General features: G+C 48.1%; 2 non-coding genes and 1 pseudogene across 2 annotated transcripts; all 3 read left to right on the forward strand.

The window, feature by feature from the left end:
• Window positions 1-2249: 2249 nt before the first annotated feature.
• trnaq-uug (transfer RNA glutamine (anticodon UUG)) lies at window positions 2250-2321 on the forward strand. The gene has a single exon. It is a non-coding gene; the product is annotated as a tRNA-Gln (tRNA).
• Window positions 2322-2789: 468 nt separating this feature from the next.
• trnaq-cug (transfer RNA glutamine (anticodon CUG)) lies at window positions 2790-2861 on the forward strand. Its single transcript has one exon. It is a non-coding gene; the product is annotated as a tRNA-Gln (tRNA).
• A 3474-nt stretch (window positions 2862-6335) lies between these two features.
• Window positions 6336-6467, forward strand: LOC134341358 (U2 spliceosomal RNA; annotated as a pseudogene).
• Window positions 6468-16906: the final 10439 nt, after the last annotated feature.

Consider the following 16906-nt stretch of genomic DNA (forward strand, 5'->3'; position numbering starts at 1 on the left):
TCGAATCTTCTCTCAAATATTTATCCGCCTGGTATTTCCTCCGCTGCTGGGCAACAGCCTGGCTCTCAGTGCCAGCAGCCTGGCTGCTGCTGTTGTGACCTGAAAGGTCAGTCCGCCCATCAGGATGCAAAACGTGTACTTGTTTTTAGGAGAGCCGCCACTGCAGCAACCTATACTGACTGAATCTTCCCCTTATCTCTCCTGGTGGTCAGCAAACTTAGCAGCGCCTACAACTTAGCTATTACTATCTCAATAATGATGTAGTCTCATGTCCACGAGGATCCTTGGTCTTTTGATCTCCTACACACGATCAGTCAGGCGCAGCAGCTCGTTCACTTCCCTCATGAGAAGCTATCGGGGACACCGACCGACTTCCTGATCTCCCACCTTCTGATGTGAAGCATGTCATTGTCATCACTGCCATTCCAGCTGCTCCGATAGGGAGAGGAATTATGAAAAAAAGCTCCGAAATTTGACCTCAGGATACAGCACCTCATCAGCCATATATCTGCCCAAATTTCCAGCTGCTGTGTTTTGAAGTCTCTGACAACCTTCCTCGCCGTTCACAACCGCACAGAATGTGTCTCTGCAGAACTACAAGTCGGCCCATCTGCTTTTTCATTCATCTCATTTTACAAAGAGCACAGTTCCCAGCACTGATCCTTGTGGAGCACCTCAGTTCACAGAGCTCCAGTTAGAATAACATCCCTCAACCATTGCATCCGGAATGGATTTTCCACGGAGTTCCTACCAGGTCTCCACGGAACCTAAATGTTCTGGACAAGCCTACCATGACAGGCCTTGTTGAAAGCTTTCCAAAGCCCATGAATACAATATCCACTGCCTGGCACTCATCAGTCAATTGTTTTGCATTAAAAAAAGTGATCAGGTTTGTAAATTATAATCTCACCCACAGAAAGCCATGTTGGCTACCCTGAAAACATTTTATGTAATTACCGATGTGAGTTGATTCTATAAATAAGAATTATCGCCAGTCATTTCCACAACATTAATGTATGAGTCAACCACTGGATTGTCTCTATTACCATTGTTAAACAGGGAAACAATATTGACCATCTCCAGTCCTATGCAACAGCATATGCAATTAAACAGAGACTATAACGATCTCTATCAAGTTTCCAGAAATCTGCTATCTTGTCTCATTCACTCAATAGACGGGAATGTATCTCATCCAGTCCTGGTGGGAGTTCCGACGTTCCCGCAGCTTGTTGTCAACGTGCCGTGCAATATCAGAGTATCTTTTCTGAAATTTCTTTAATGCATCGCTTTCTGCTTGAGGAATACTAACGTGAAATATTCATTTCGTGCTTTCCCCGATTCCTCTGGCTCCAGGCATACGTTCTCTCCTCTGCCCCTGAGTTGTTCTACTTTCCGGCCTTCTCTCTGATGTCCCTCTTGTTTTTAATGTGTGTGCAAAGAGCATTGGTATTTCCCCAGTCTTGCTCTGCTAAATCATTCCCACTCCTCCAGCATCATTCAGCACACTGATTCTCTGTTTAATTTGCATATTGCTGTATATTTATCAAGGGCATTGTCCGATATCCACTTCCTAAACTTTCCTCAAGATTCCTTTTCCTTTTTGACTGAATTTTCAAAATTGATGAACCACTCAACTTTAAATAAATCCCACAGATCAGATGTGAGTTTACCCAATCTCAGCAGCTCACAGTCTCTACTCTTCCCATTTACTGACAAACACAGTTCTCATCAGCTTGCCCTCAGATTAACAAATATCCCAAGATTGTGTCCTTGTGTGGCGCGGACGGCTGTCAAAATAGTTTCCCACAGAAAATCATCAGTTGCAAGGCTCATGCCCCAGTGCAAGGTCTCTGAAATGTCTCGAATATATCTGTTTCTAACACTAGACCTAGCTGCGAATTCCATTCATTTTCTGTGTGTAAAAAAAATAATCTAAAGCATTTCCCATTGCTTTAAATTCCTCTATCACCTTGAAATTATCTGAACTCAGTTTTGGCACTTCCGCTCCCGGACAAATACCCTGTCTACTCGATATTTGCCTTCTAGCATCTTGTAGACCTCCTTTAAGTCACTTCTCATCCTGCTTCTCTCCATCCAAAGAGAAAACTGTTCCCATCCTCAACATGTCCTCACAACACACCCTCTATGAAGTTCAAAGTTCAACTGAAATTTACTATCAAAATTTACACTTGTCAGCACATACTACCCTAAGATTCATCTTCTTGTGGTCGTTCAAAGCGAATACCTGTGGTTCCATGGTGTAATGGTGAGCACTCTGGACTTTGAATCCAGCGATCCGAGTTCGAGTCTCGGTGGAACTTATTTCCTTGTTCTGTCAAGTGACGTGTCCATTTGTGAACATACGCACTGGAATGTCCGTGAAAATTTTGATCACTCCGCGTCGGGGGGAAGGTCGAGAGGCCGCTTTGGCCGAAGGTCGGCAGGTCGGGTCTCGGTGGAGGGAGGCCCCACGGAAGGACTGAGTTTGAGCTGTCGCTCTCCTTGACGCTGACAAAGGGTGCTTTCGAAATTCTGAGGCATATGTGATTGTTGGTGTGGACGGAAGTTTATATTGGTCTCTTCCAGTTGTTTTTTTTTAAATTTTTTTTTTTTGTTATCGATCCTGCTTCCCTCCAAAGAGAAAAGCTCTTGTCATACTCAATCAGTCCTCACGAAACTCGCTCTAGGAAGTGCAATGTTTAAAGTAAATTTATTGCCAAAGTTCACACGTGTCTCTGCACGCTACCTTGCGATTCAATTTCTTACGATCGTTCACAGTAAATGCATGTGGTTTCATGGTGTAATGGTGAGCACTCTGGACTCTGAATCCAGCGATCCGAGTTCAAGTCTCGGTGGAACCTATTTCTTTATTCTGTCAAGTGAGGTGTCCGGATTGTGAATACATGCACTGGATCGTATGTGACAATTTTGGTCACTCCCCATGGGGTCGGGAGGCCGCCTCAAGCAAAGAGAAGCAGCCCAGTCTTCGTGTATGAAGGCCCCACGGAAGGACTGAGTACGAGCTATCCCTCTCCGTGATGTCCTCGCTGATTTTCGAAGTTCGAAGACATACAAGATAGTTAGTGCGGACGGTAATTTATGTCGGTCCCCTTAAGGTTTTTTGTTCTCTGTGTTTACGTTCATTGTGATATGCTATTTTTTTTGAGTGGGGGTGGTGTTGGAGGCTAATATTCCTGTTGTCGTTTTTTTTCCCTGTGTTAGCTGTGTTAGATCTGTTAGATTTTTATGTGCAAAGGAGGTGTTAGGTGTTTGATGTATATTGACGCTGTTTTCTGTGTAGGAGGAGCTTGGGGATAAGAGGTTTGATATTTTAGATGCTGTGTACGGGTGGGAATCAATTAGATTTGTGCGAGGGTGGCGTTGGGATTTTGGGGTTTGTGAGTTCTATTTCTTACTTTTTCATGCGGGCGGGAGGTGATGACTTTTCATTCAACAACATTCATGTTGTTTCTTTTTTCTGTATTTCATGGTTATCTGGAGAACACAAATCTTAGAGTTGAATTGTGAGCTCATTCTTAGGGTGAGTAAAATTATTCCCTCTATTTTAAAAGCCTGAGCGTTGAAGGGTAATGGCTATTCCTGAACCTGGTACTATCGGACATGAGCGCTCCATAACTTCTTGATGGCAGCATCGAGAAACGAACATCGCCTGGATGATGGGGTCCTTGATGATGAATGCTGCTTTCCTTCTGCAATGCTCCGTACAGATGTGCTCACAGTGGGGACGGCTTTACCTGTGCTGGACTGGCTGCATCCACGACTTTTCACGGTTCGCTTCACTCACTGGCATTGGTGTTTCCATGCGGATCGTGATGCAACCAATCAGGATAATCTCTGTACATCTACACAAGTTTGTCAAAGTTCGAAACAACATTTGCACAAATTTGAACAACAGGAATTCTGCAGATGCTGGAAATTCAAGCAACACACATCAAAGTTGCTGGTGAACGCAGCAGGCCAGGCAGCATCTGTAGGAAGAGGTACAGTCGACGTTTCAGGCCGAGACCCTTCGTCAGGACTAACTGCAGGAAGAGTGAGTAAGGGATTTGAAAGTTGGAGGGGGAGGGGGAGATCCAAAATGATAGGAGAAGACAGGAGGGGGAGGGATGGAGCCAAGAGCTGGACAGGTGATAGGCAAAAGGGGATACGAGAGGATTATGGGACAGGATGTCCGGGAAGAAAGACAAGGTGGGGGGGGACCCAGAGGATGGGCAAGAGGTATATTCAGAGGGACAGAGGGAGATAAAGGAGAGTGAGAGAAAGAATGTGTGCATAAAAATAAGTAACAGATGGGGTACGAGGGGAAGGTGGGGCCTAGCGGAAGTTAGAGAAGTCGATGTTCATGCCATCAGGTTGGAGGCTACCCAGACGGAATATAAGATGTTGTTCCTCCAACCTGAGTGTCGCTTCATCTTTACAGCAGAGGAGGCCGTGGATAGACATGTCAGAATGGGAATGGGATGTGGAATTAAAATGTGTGGCCAGTGGGAGATCCTGCTTTCTCTGGCGGACAAAGCGTAGATGTTCAGCAAAGCGGTCTCCCAGTCTGCGTCGGGTCTCGCCAATATATAAAAGGCCACAAATTTGCGTAGTATTGGCTGTAAGTGCTGGTAAACCGTTCCAGGGTGTGAGCAAATTCTGTTCCTCTAACCCTCTACACTAAGAGTTGTGTCAACATTGTGGAAATTGCAGTCACACACTATCTGTTGCTTTTACAATATTCTATAGCCTTCCTACCTTTGTCTTCTGCTGGTCTGTGCCTTTACTGACCTGTACTGAGCTCCGGCAGCTCAGTGTGCTTGGAAGGTAGTGGCAGAGTATTTACAGAAGTGTGTCCTTATTGCACGAACTGACCATATACACTTGGGTAGATTAGAAGTCTCCTGGAGACTACACTGAGTTTTTCAGACCATTAGTGGGCAAAAGATCACTGTGGAATGGGGTAGACCAGCAAACCAATCAATTATATACAAGCTTTTGGCACCACATTCCTATTACCAATCTCGTCCCACAGCTCGGCATGCTATTTCCACGAAGGACCTGTCCAGTTCCTCTATGAACACACTGAGTGGTTGTTCCCATCAGCTCGGCAGGCTATGTGTCCCAGATGAGAACCACAGTCAGTGTAGAAATAAGAGTTTCGTCACTATCTCCATTTGATCATTTGCCCACTAGTGCTGCGATCATTCACCAATAAACATAAAACAGTATAGCACAGGAAGAGTCCCCCCGTTTCACTCTGTGTCTGTTGAACATGATGCCAGTTGAAACTGCATGTCTGCATGCATGTGGTCTGTGGCCCCCAATGGACTAACCCCTCGAAGGATTTACCCACCTTACCACTCTTTGAGAGACCCAACACCATCTCCTCTTTAGAATCAACACATCTTAGAATATCAGCATAACCTTTCCTGATCTCGCTTTCCTCCATGTCATTTTTTTCCTTGGTAAACACCAATGAAAAGTATTTATTTGGTATCTCACCTGCTAACTATGGCTCCATGCAAACACTCCGGCCTTTGTCCTGGAGTGGTCCTGCTGTTTCCGTAGTACTCTATTGTTTTCAGTGTCTGTGTAAAATGTCTTGGCCTTCTCTTTAAACCTCATCACTGAGGGGATTTCGTGGTCACTGTTCACCGTTCTCATTTGCAGCATGAATTGTTTCATGCTTCCTTATTAATCCCCCCTGGATCAATCCAATTTGTGCTGCTAAATCTGACATATGACGGTTTTTATTTAAAAAAAAAACTAAATGCGATATCTCCCATTACTCTGAGCTCCTGAATATCACCAGACTTCTCTTCCTCCCTCAGAGGGACAGCGAAGCCCTGAAATCTGACCGGCTGGACTGTAAGTGACTCTCACATGCCAGGCATGGATTTAACCAACAAATTCAGCTCTCAGACCGCTCCCTGCGATTCCTGCCCAATTCGGCTGCAATTCGCATTCCTAAATTTGCATTCATCCACCTGCAGTTCCCACCATGTCCTCATCGATGACCATCTGACAACCTCCGGAATTCTGATCATTAAATCTTTCCCAATGAATCTCATCTTGCTGGGCCCTATTCCAATACCAATCAGGTATGTCTCTCTCCCCGGTAGACAATCCACATACAGTTTCAGGAAATCTTCCTGAACACGCGTAAAAAGTAATGTCCAATCAAGGCTGGGACTGTAAGGGTGTCCCAGTTATTCTGGGGAGATAATTAAAACACTACAGCTACTCTGTTGTTGTTACATCAGCCTATAATCTGCCGACCTATCTGTTCCTCTCTCCTCCGGGCTATCGGGAAGTTGACAGTGTTGACAGTCATCGCTTCTCGGCCCTTTGGCTAATATCAAGTGTAGTATCTGTTCTTCTCAGATCGGAAGGCGGAGGAGAAGAGTTCGCGCTGACGCAGGGGTGGATCCTAATGGTGACTGGCCTCCTATCTAACACCCCATATCAGCGACGACAGCAGTGAGGAAGATGGCAGCAGCGAGCAGCGCATCGGCTCGAGGCCCGGGAGGCTGACAGTGCGAGACCGGAACGGGGGAACCGGCTTCACCCGAGACACCTTCATCCGGAAGGTTTTGATGGAATGCTGTGGATTTACTCCCGACGACATCTACTGCGCCCAGGATTTCGCCGGCTTCTTCGACGTCACCTTCCGGCAGGCTGCAGGGTGGCAGAAGCTGTACCAGCAGCTTCAGCTGAAGGGGGCAGAGGCGCCGCTGTCGCTGCTGAAAGCACAGGCCCTCTTTGCGACGGCCACCCAGCAGGAACGGACAGTCACGGTTCAGATGTTCAACCCGTACGTGCCAGTGGTGGGCGTCCTTACATTCCTCGCTCGGTATGTGCAGAGCGTAGGAACTCCAGCGGACGTGATGGACGGACTGGGAATCTGGACCAGCAAGCGGCAGGTCAAGGTGAAGCTGAGGTTGGACTCCAACGGCGGCGTCATTCACCTCCGCCGCCCACCACGGTGTTCGCCATCGGAGGGAACCCAGGGTTTATGGTATACGCAGGGCAATCCAGGGTGTGCCGAAACTGCAGCAAGGCGGGGCACATCGCAGCCCAGTGCAGGGTGGTGATGTGCAAGAACTGTAAAACCGAGGGCCACCTGACCAAAGACTGCACGCAGGCCAAGTCCTGCAACCTTTGCGGACAGGCTGACCACCTGTACAGAGCCTGCCTGCGGCGTGGGGGCACCTACGCACAGGCGACCAGGGCGGGTGCTGGCACTGAAAGGGCCCAGGCAGGTTCGGACATACCCGCCAGCGCTGCAGACCAGGCACCCGACAAGACGGACAACGAAACCAGGGAGGAAAATGCAAGCACCCCAAGGCCCGCCACCCCCTTGCAGACCCTCCAGGACCAGCCAAACGACGAGTAGGAGTCCATGGAGGAGGGGAGAGCCGAGGCGGAAACCGAATGGACGGTCATGAAACGCAAAAAGACCCAGGAGGCGGCGGCCAAACGATAGAAGGCGGAGGAACAGAAGAAAAGGGCAGGGAACCACACAGCATCTGGTACCCTGTCCTCTTCAGAGGAGGAAGGAGTTGGGGGAGGCCAGCAGCGCCAGCGGAAGAAGCGGCCAGCAGAACAGGCGGAGAGGAGGAGAGAGAGTGCAGAAGGTCTTCTGGACACCCCCCCCCCCCACCCCCCAAGTACATGAGGCGGAGAGCAGCAGAGACACACAGCTCCGGGAATCCGGGAGCAGAGCCACGGCCGGCACCCAGCAGCCTGAAGGGGAAGCAGCCCAGGAAGTCAGCAACCCCCCGGGCCCAGAACCAGAAATGCCACACACGGGGGAGTACTACCTGCAGTACCTGAGCCCACAGGAGGTGGAAAACTTCACAAAGGTGGTGGGCATGAAGGCTCAGGACTGCAAGGCTGAGGACGGAGAGCAGCCGAAATAAAGAACTTACAAACATGGCAGGCCTTAAATTGGCGTGCTTGAACGTGCGCAGTTTGAAGAGTTCTTGGCGATGCGTCAGCGCGCTCCAGTACTTGGACCCTGTAAAGGCCAACGTGACCTTCCTTCAGGAGTGCGGACTACCACAGCTCCGTACTACCGGAGGTGGTCACGGTGGTGGAAAAAAGGTTTGTCTGTGTTGTCGGCGGGCAACGATTCCGGCCTGGGGATTCTGCTACGGGGAGGCAACTTCTCAATCATCCAAGTTAAAGAAGTGGTTGCGGGGCGCCTCCTGGTAGCAGACGTCAAATACCGGGACACTCTGCTCCGACTGATCAACGTGTAAGCCTCCTCCGTGCGGAGCGAGCGGCGGGCCGTCTTCGAGCAGCTCCCACAGCTGCTGGTGACGTCCAGCCGGTCGTTCTGGCCGAAGACTTCAACTGCACCATTGATGCGTCAGGAGGACCCAGCAGCGCAGACGGAAGGCTGGACAGTACCTCTAGACTCCTGAGGGAAACAGTGAAGACAGCCAAGCTGCGCGACGCCTTTGGCACCCCCACAGGTGGAGCACAGCCACCAGCCACCTGGACCCGATCGGACGGCTCAGCCCGCTCCCGGATCGTGACCCCTATCCTGCCGTCCTCTACACCACTCACTTCCATACCTGCTTCTCTGGACTGGGTCGTCCAACACCGACAGTCTCCGCCTTGGTCGTCTCTCGTGTCGAGAGGTGTTTTTTTTTTATTATTATCGATTCCGGCTTGGCTTCCCAGTGGTACTAACCACGTCTGCTCTGCAATCACTATTAATGGCCAACGCCTTGAACGGTCAGAGACTGGCTAACATCACCCATATTTTGGACCCCGTAAGTTTATCTGGCAACCATCATGAACAGTTAACTCTTTATGTTACTTACTCTCCTCAAGCTCCCATTGTCCTGGACTATCCCTGGTAGTCAGACACGACCCCCACATTGACTGGTTCAGTCGCAGGATTGTACCCTGGAGCCCATTTTGTCACACCGACTGCCTCTGCCGTGCTCAGATTACGTTTTCTCCAAGCCCAGATCCCCCCGAGGAATTTCAGGACCTTAGTGTCATCCTTCCTGAATACATGGGCCTCAAAGCTGTGTACAGCAAGTCCTGGACAATTTCCCTGCAGCCTCATCGTCCATATGATTGCACCATTGACATCTTGCCTGGCACGTCTTCCCCAAGCGGCCGTCTCTATTCCCTGTCCGTACCTGAAACAGAAGCCATGAATAAGTACATTCAGGAGTCTCTGGCTGCAGGCTTTATCCTGCTGCTGCCGGTGTTGTTCTTTGTTGGAAAGAAGGACGGCTCCATACGTCCGTGCATTGAATACCGGGGACTGGATGACGTCACTGTTCAGAACCGTTACCCTCTTCCGCTCATGACCTCGGCACTTGAACTACTGCAAGGAGCCTCAGTTTTCCCAAGCTTGATCTGCGTAACGCCGACCATCTTGTCAGCATCCGCGAAAGGGACAGGGGAAGACGGCCTTTAATACCACTTCAACCCATTACGAGTATCTGGTCACGCCATTCGGTCTCACCAATGCCCCCTCCGTTTCCAGGCCCTGGTAAATGACCTTCTGACGGACACGCTGAACCAATTTGTTTTTGCGTGTCTCGAAGATATTTTGACTTTCTCTAAGTCCTCTGCTGAACACACAGGTCACGTCCGCAGAGCTCTCCAGCGTCTTCTGGTGAACCAGCTCTTTGTGAAGGCTGAGAAATGTGAGTTTCATCGCAATACATTCTCCTTCCTGGGGTATGTAATTTCAGGCAGTTTCATTCAGATGGACCAACAGAAGATCAAGACGGTGGTCAAATGGCCCCAACCCTCGACTTGTAGGGAGTTGCAACGCTTCTTGTGCGTTGATAACTTCTATCTCTGCTTCATCAGAAATTACATTACACTGGCTGCACCACTCACTGCTCTTCCCTCATCAGCTGTTCGATTTTGCTGGTCCCTTGTTGCTGAAAAAGCATTCTCTGACCTGAAGGAACTTGTCATCTCTGCCCCTATCCTGATTCAACCCGACTCCGACCGGCAGTTCATTGTGGAGCTGGATGCGTCTGACATTGGCGTAGAAGCTGTTCTCTCTCAGCGCACGGCCAAGGATGAGAAGGTACACCCCTGCGCCTTCTTCTCTCACCGCCTCACTCCCACGGAGCGGAATTACGATATCGGAATCCTGGAGCTGCTGGCTGTGAAGCTCGCTATGGAGGAGTGGAGACATTAGCTGGAGGGAGCAAAGGTGTCATCCTTAGTCTGGATTGACCACAAGAATCTGGAATATATCCGTACGTCTAAGCGTCTCTACTCCCATCAAGCTCATTGGTCCCTGTTTTTCTCAAGATTCAATTTTACTCTGTTCTTCAGCCCCGGTTCGGAGAATGGAAACCCGATGCTCTCTCCCGAAGATTTCCCTCCTCTAAGACCCCTGTGGTAACCCGATGTCATCCTCCCTGATCACTGTCCCGTGGGGGCAGCGCAATGGGACATTGAGGTCGCGGTGCGAGCTGCTCAACAGAGCGAGGTAGCCCCTGGTCAATGCAAGAATCACCGTGTTTATGTTCCCAGCTCTGTCCGCTCACAGATATTGCAGTGGGGTCATTCTTCCCGGTTATCCTGTTACCCTGGAACCAAGCGTACTCAGGCCTCCATCAGTCGGTGGTTCTGGTGTTCCTCCATGGGAGATGACATCCGCAACTTTGTCTCAGCCTTCCCGGTCTATGCTCAAGACAACCACTCTACTCGGTCACCCGCCGATCTGTTACAACCCCTGTCTATCCTCAAGAGACCCTGGTCCCACATTGCTCTGGATCTTGTCTCCGGTTTTCCCCCATCAGATGCGACACCACCATTCTCACAGTAGTTGATCGTTTCTCTACGTTTGTACACTTCATCCCTTTACATAACTTCCCTTCTGCCAAAGAAACAACCAAATTACTGGTACGGCACGTTTTTAAATTACGTGGTTTACCTGTGGATGTTGTGTCAGACAGGGGCTCTCAATTCACATTCACCTTCTGGAGGGCATTCTGTAATCTTCCAGATGCCCCTGTGAGCCTGTCTTCAGGATTTCACCCACAGACCGAAAGGGCCAACCAACAGACAGAGACAGCACTGAGGTGTCTGGTCTCCCGGAACCCCTCTGCGTGGAGTCAGCAGCTACCCTGGGCAGAGTACGCCATAACCTCTCATCCGTCCTCATCCACTGATCTGTCCCCTTTAGAGTGCTGCCTTGGCTACCACCCTCCACTGTTTCCTGCTCAGGAGGAGGAGGTTGGCGTTCCATCTGCCAAGGCATCCATCCGCCGTTGTCAGCGGACGTGGAGGCGCACTCGCACTGCCCTTCTCCGTGCATCAGCTTGGATCAAGCATCAAGCTGACCGCCATCGCTCTAAGGCCCCGCGTTACCGCCAGAGTAAGCGTGTGTGGCTTTCAATCCGAGACCTGCCCTTCAATGTGGATTCCCGCAAGAACGCCTCCCGCTTCATCGGTCCCATTTCCATTTTTAATTCATCAGCCACGCTGCCGTCCGTCCGAACTCCCCTCCACTCTCCGGCGCATTCATCCCACCTTCCATGTGTCCCGCATCGAGCCTTTCATGAGCCACCTCCTGTGTCCCCAAAACCCCTCCCTTCCCCACGGCTCATCGATCAGTCAGAGACCTTCATGGTGCATTAACTGCTGGACGTTTGTCGCCGGGGCCGTGGCTTCCAGTAGCTTATGGACTGGGAGGGCTCCGTTCTTGAGGAGAGATGTTGAGTCCCCGCCCGTAACATCCTGGACCCCTCTCTTATCAGGGACTTACATCGCCAGCACCCAGCCCTACCTGGCGTTAGGGGGCGGGGGGTTCTGTCAGTGCTTCCAGTTGAACTCTCTCTTTTTGTGTGTTATTCCCCCAGCTGTCGATCTGTGGTTTTGTGTTGTCATGTGTTCCTGTCCCCGTTCCTGCTCTACTCCGGCTCCTGTATTACTGAGTACTCCGTCTCTAATCTGCCTCTCATTATTACCTGTATTGCTGCCACCTGTGCCTCATTGTGCTCCACCTATCATCTGCCTCTCAGGCTATTGCTCAGTTTATTTCAGTCCTGTGTTTTCACCTGTTTGTTGCCGGATCGTGCCAGTGAATTTCCCTGAGCCTTTCCAGCATTTGTATCTGTATGTGTGTGCACAGTGCTGTGTCTGCGACTGGATCCTGCTCCAGAGCCCTGACATAGACAGATTCGGAGAATCGGCAAAGAAATAGCAGATGGAATGTAGTAGCTGGAGGTTTGTGATCATGCACTTTGGCGGTATAAATGGACGTGTTGACTAATTTATAAACAGTGAGAAAATACACAAATACTGATTCGCAAAGGGACTTGACACACTTGTGGATGATTCCTCAAAGGATAATTTGCCCGTTGACTATGGTGAAGAGGGCGATTGCGATGTTTCCCTTCATTTCAGGGCGACTAGAATATAAAGCAAGGATGTAATGCTGAGACTTTTGAATGCCCTCGTGAGGCCTCACTTCGAGTATTGGGAGCATCTCAGGGCGCCTTACCTTAGAAACGATGTGTTGAAACTGCAGAGGGTTGAACGGAGTTATGCAAAAAAAAAAAGAGCCCGTAATAAAATGATTAGTCATATACAAAAGTCTCCGGTGATTCGGGTGCTGTATTCACTGGAATTCAGCAGAATGAGGGTGATCTAACTGAAACCTATAAAATGCTTGAAAGACTTTCATACAGTTAATATGGAGAGGATGTTTCCTGTGGTTGTAGAGTCTGTGATCACAGGACACAGATTCAGAATAGAGGGGTTTCCTTTTAGAATACAGAATACAGCGAATTTCTTAAGCCAATGAGTGGTGAATCTGTTGAATTATTTGCCACAGGCAGCTGTGAAGCCAAGTCTTCATGTATATTTAAGGGAGAAGTTGGTTGATTCTTCATTGTGAAGGGCCTGAATGACAACCTGAAAAGGCGGTAGATTGTGCGGGACAGGAAACTTGGAGCAGCCAGGATGAAATGCGGAACAAACGAGATGGGTAAATTGACCTGCCTCTAGTAGTACATCTCAGAGTCTTATGGTCTTATGGATCAGTTCAGAGGAGCACTTTTCGAGCTGTTATTACGAAAACATAACAGCAGTCGAGAAACACGCACTAAGTTATTTCAAGGCGACAGCATTACCTAAGAGCAACACAAGCCCCAGCTAATCAACTTAAATTGGAGAGTGGTAAGTATAAAGGAACACTTCCTGTTTTGCTATTGCCGACTATTCTGGCAGAGACATGCTACTGTGAGGGTAGAGGCGCCAATATCATTCTACTAAGATTATATTGGCGTTACCGTCCGATGCTGATATTCGGAGATAATGAAATTAATGAAAAATGCAACAAAACAGAGGAAAAATGTGTAATTTTCGAATTATACAATGGATTTTTTTATTCTTTATGTTCATACTACATTGTAATGATTTTGTCAACAGTGTGATTACTGAACGAATTAGATTAAGTCATGTTCAAATGCTTCGATACCTTGTAATCAGCCTCCGTAACGGACATTTTATGTTATACCAGGCAGTAAACGTTCCCTGAAGACAATAACTTAATCCATGTTGATTTCTCCACGCTGATCGATTGTACAGTGAGATAGCAATATAGCGATCGCTTGGAGCAAGTTTTATTTTGCTAACATTTAATTTAGAGGATTTATCCACACATCTTCCCCGTTGCTATAAACACGTACTTCACTCCATTTGTCAGCTCCTCCCGGAATTTTCGCTGTGTCAGCCCATAGATACACGTGTTGGTGCAGGTGCTGAGAAAAGACAGCATAAACCCAAATTGCTGCAGGATATAGGTCGGTTTGCTGAAATATCTGTCTGTGTAGTAATAGTTTTCGACTTGCCACGTCGTAGAATGTACGACATAGGGCATCCAAAGTAATATAAAATTGGCTGAAAGAGGGAACAACAGAATCATTGACTGTTCTCGGTTTGCTACCTCTGGATCGTTACGATTTTCGCTGCTTCTCCGAAGTGCCTGGCGAACTCTATTTGTCGCTATAATCCGTTTGACCGTTGAAACATTAAAGAACATAATTAAACTAATTGGTAACACCGGCACTGTAAGGCTGTCAAATACTTCGTAGGCTTTCCACAGGGGTGACGTGAAGTATTCAATTGCGAGGATACAACGCCATCGATCCACTGCGAAGTAACAGGGAACGGCCTTGGCACAACAGGCTGTGATCACTGTTGCTACCACCACAGTCGCTGTTCTCTCGGTGCAATATCGGTTCCGCAGCCTCGGACAGCAGATGGCCACGCAGCGATCGAAAGTGAAAGCAACCGTCAACCAAACGGAAATATCCCTGGTCGCGACACTCAGGACAAGTAGCACAGAGCACGACGGAGTCTCAAGCAAGAACTTAGCAAACAAATAGATAAAATTTATCCTCTCTAATATAATAACAACGATGACCACTGTCAGATCGGCTCCCGCCATGGCCACAAGGTAAAGAGTGATGCATTTCGACAGGCCACATTTCCCACGGGACAGAATCACAATCGCCGTTAAATTAACTGAAAAGAGTTATATAAAAACAATTACTACCATATAAAAACAATGCCTACCATTTCCTGCGAAATGATTAGTGTGGATTTATTTGCGTAGTGTGAGTAATGGTTGATTGAGCCATTGTCAGGAGTCAGGGTACAGGCCATTTGCGCTGACCGAGATGGGATGCGGATGTCCTGTTCTATCTGATTCTACGTTACAACGGACTGTTTAGATCTCGACAGTTTCTCATACAGAAGTTAACAATCAGGTGGAAAGCCGGAGGCTGACTGCAGAGCGCCTCCAGGCGCCGTTGTTCAGTAGTGAAGTAATCGGAGAGCACTTCCGTAAATCGACACTGATAGTGGAGACAATGAGTACATTTTCAGACGTTATTACGAACTTAACTTTCTTTACAAACGTTTACTTAATTGGCTTCCATTTAAAATGTATTTTTTTTAATTACATGAACAAAAAGTTCATGAATGTATTGCACTGGAAATCAGAAGATATGTAGAGCTGGCGGGGGAAGCCTTCTTAGACGAGCCACTCAGCCTGATTCTACACAATGGTGCAGAATTTAGATCTCGCTCGTTTCAGATCCCAAGTTAACCAAATGAGAGAAAGTCGGAGCCTTACAGCACAGCGTTCTCAGGCACCTCTGTAGAGTAGTGAACACTGGGCCGGACACCCAACCCTGTAGGCAGGTTACCGAGAGTTCCCCCTGATGTGAGGGCGTCCTGTGGAGAACGACACAGGTAGTGAAGACATTTGTTTTCATTTCTGACCATATGAGGTCATTACCCTTCTTTAAAAGGTTTTATGCCATTGGCATCCATTTTAAATGAAATTATTTAATGATTGCATCATCAAAGTGGTAATGATTGCACTTCACCAATAGTAATTTAAAAAATGTGCGGACATTCAGTTCCGCATCATCATTAAATAGCTGGTTAGATGGTTATTCATGTCCGTGTAGTGCATACAGCTGCAGCTGCTTGATGTCTGTCTTAGGGATCCGGAGCAGCAAATGGATGACCTTCGGATGGTACGGGAGAGTAAAGAGATAATTGACTGTAGTTAGTAGGAGGTACTCACCCAGAAGTCGCTGTGTGAACCTCAGTAGAATTGGAAATGTGAATATACAGTTAGCGCTGAGCATCCATGTGGTCAATCCACTCTATATTAAGTATACAGTTTTGGATATTTTGTGGCGCATGAATGCCACGGAGACTAGGCACCGATTATTGGTCCGTGGTGCAGAAAGGAAAGAGGGAAAGGTAGTGATCGTGGACTCAATATCGGAGGAACAGACTGGAGAATCGGTGGACTAGAATCGGAAATCTGAATGATATGTTGCCAACCAGTTTCCAGGTGACTGATGTCTCGGATCGTGTCCACGGCATTTTGGAGGGGGAGGGGGAGCAGTCTGATGCTTTGGTACAAATTTCTACTAATGACGTTGGAAATGAAATCAGAGGTCCTGAACAGAGAATTTAGAGCGGTGGGCAGAAAGCTGAGAAGCAGGACTACCAGTGCAGTAATTTTTACATTGTTCCCTGCGTCATGTGCTAGTGAGCGTAGAAACAGTGTGATATTGCAGATAACTGCGTGCTGTGAAGGTGGTGCAGGGGCAGGTTCTTGGGTTGCTAGGATCTTTTCTGCGCGAAGCATGATCTGTACAAAAGGGATGGGTTGCAACTAAACCCGAGGAGAACAGGTATTCTCGCGGGCGGGTCTGTTAGAACAGATGGGGATGGTTTACACCGATTAGCATGGGGGGTGGGGGGTGGGTCGGGTTGAGGGGCCTCAGGATAGGTCGATGGTACCGTAAGCAAAGATAGCTTGCAGTTAGATTGTCAGGAATGGCAGGCCGATGATAGGACCAAACTGCAGCCAGCTGGGTTAGTATCAGTTCATTAGGGATGCAGAATCAATAAGCATTAATAAATAAAGTACTCAAAGTGTTATATCTCAATGTACCGATTATAAGAAATAAGGTTTTATTGTACTATTACCGGATGTCAGGTATGATGTTATGGTTATTAATTAATCATGACTGAACAATAGATGTAGTTGGGAACTAAGTGTTCAATATTCCAGGTGGTATCGGAGGGATTGGAAGGTATGCAGAAGAGGTGGTGCGACTCTGCTGGTAAAGAATGGAAGATCAGTAAAAATATGTGGCCTAGGATTGGGAGATGTTGAATCCTTGTGGTTTGAGATAAGAAACTTAAAGGGTAAAAGGCAGTTATATACAAGCCTCTCAAAAGTTGCTGGGATGTGCACCGCAGATTACAACGGGAAATAGAGAATTTATCAAAACTGCAATATTATGATAGGCATAGGTGTATCCATGCGTGTATCGCGCCCACAGAACACACCCTCTGATCCTCTGAC

This window comes from Mobula hypostoma, assembly GCF_963921235.1.
Source record: "Mobula hypostoma chromosome 30 unlocalized genomic scaffold, sMobHyp1.1 SUPER_30_unloc_4, whole genome shotgun sequence".
Lineage (NCBI taxonomy): Eukaryota > Metazoa > Chordata > Chondrichthyes > Myliobatiformes > Myliobatidae > Mobula > Mobula hypostoma.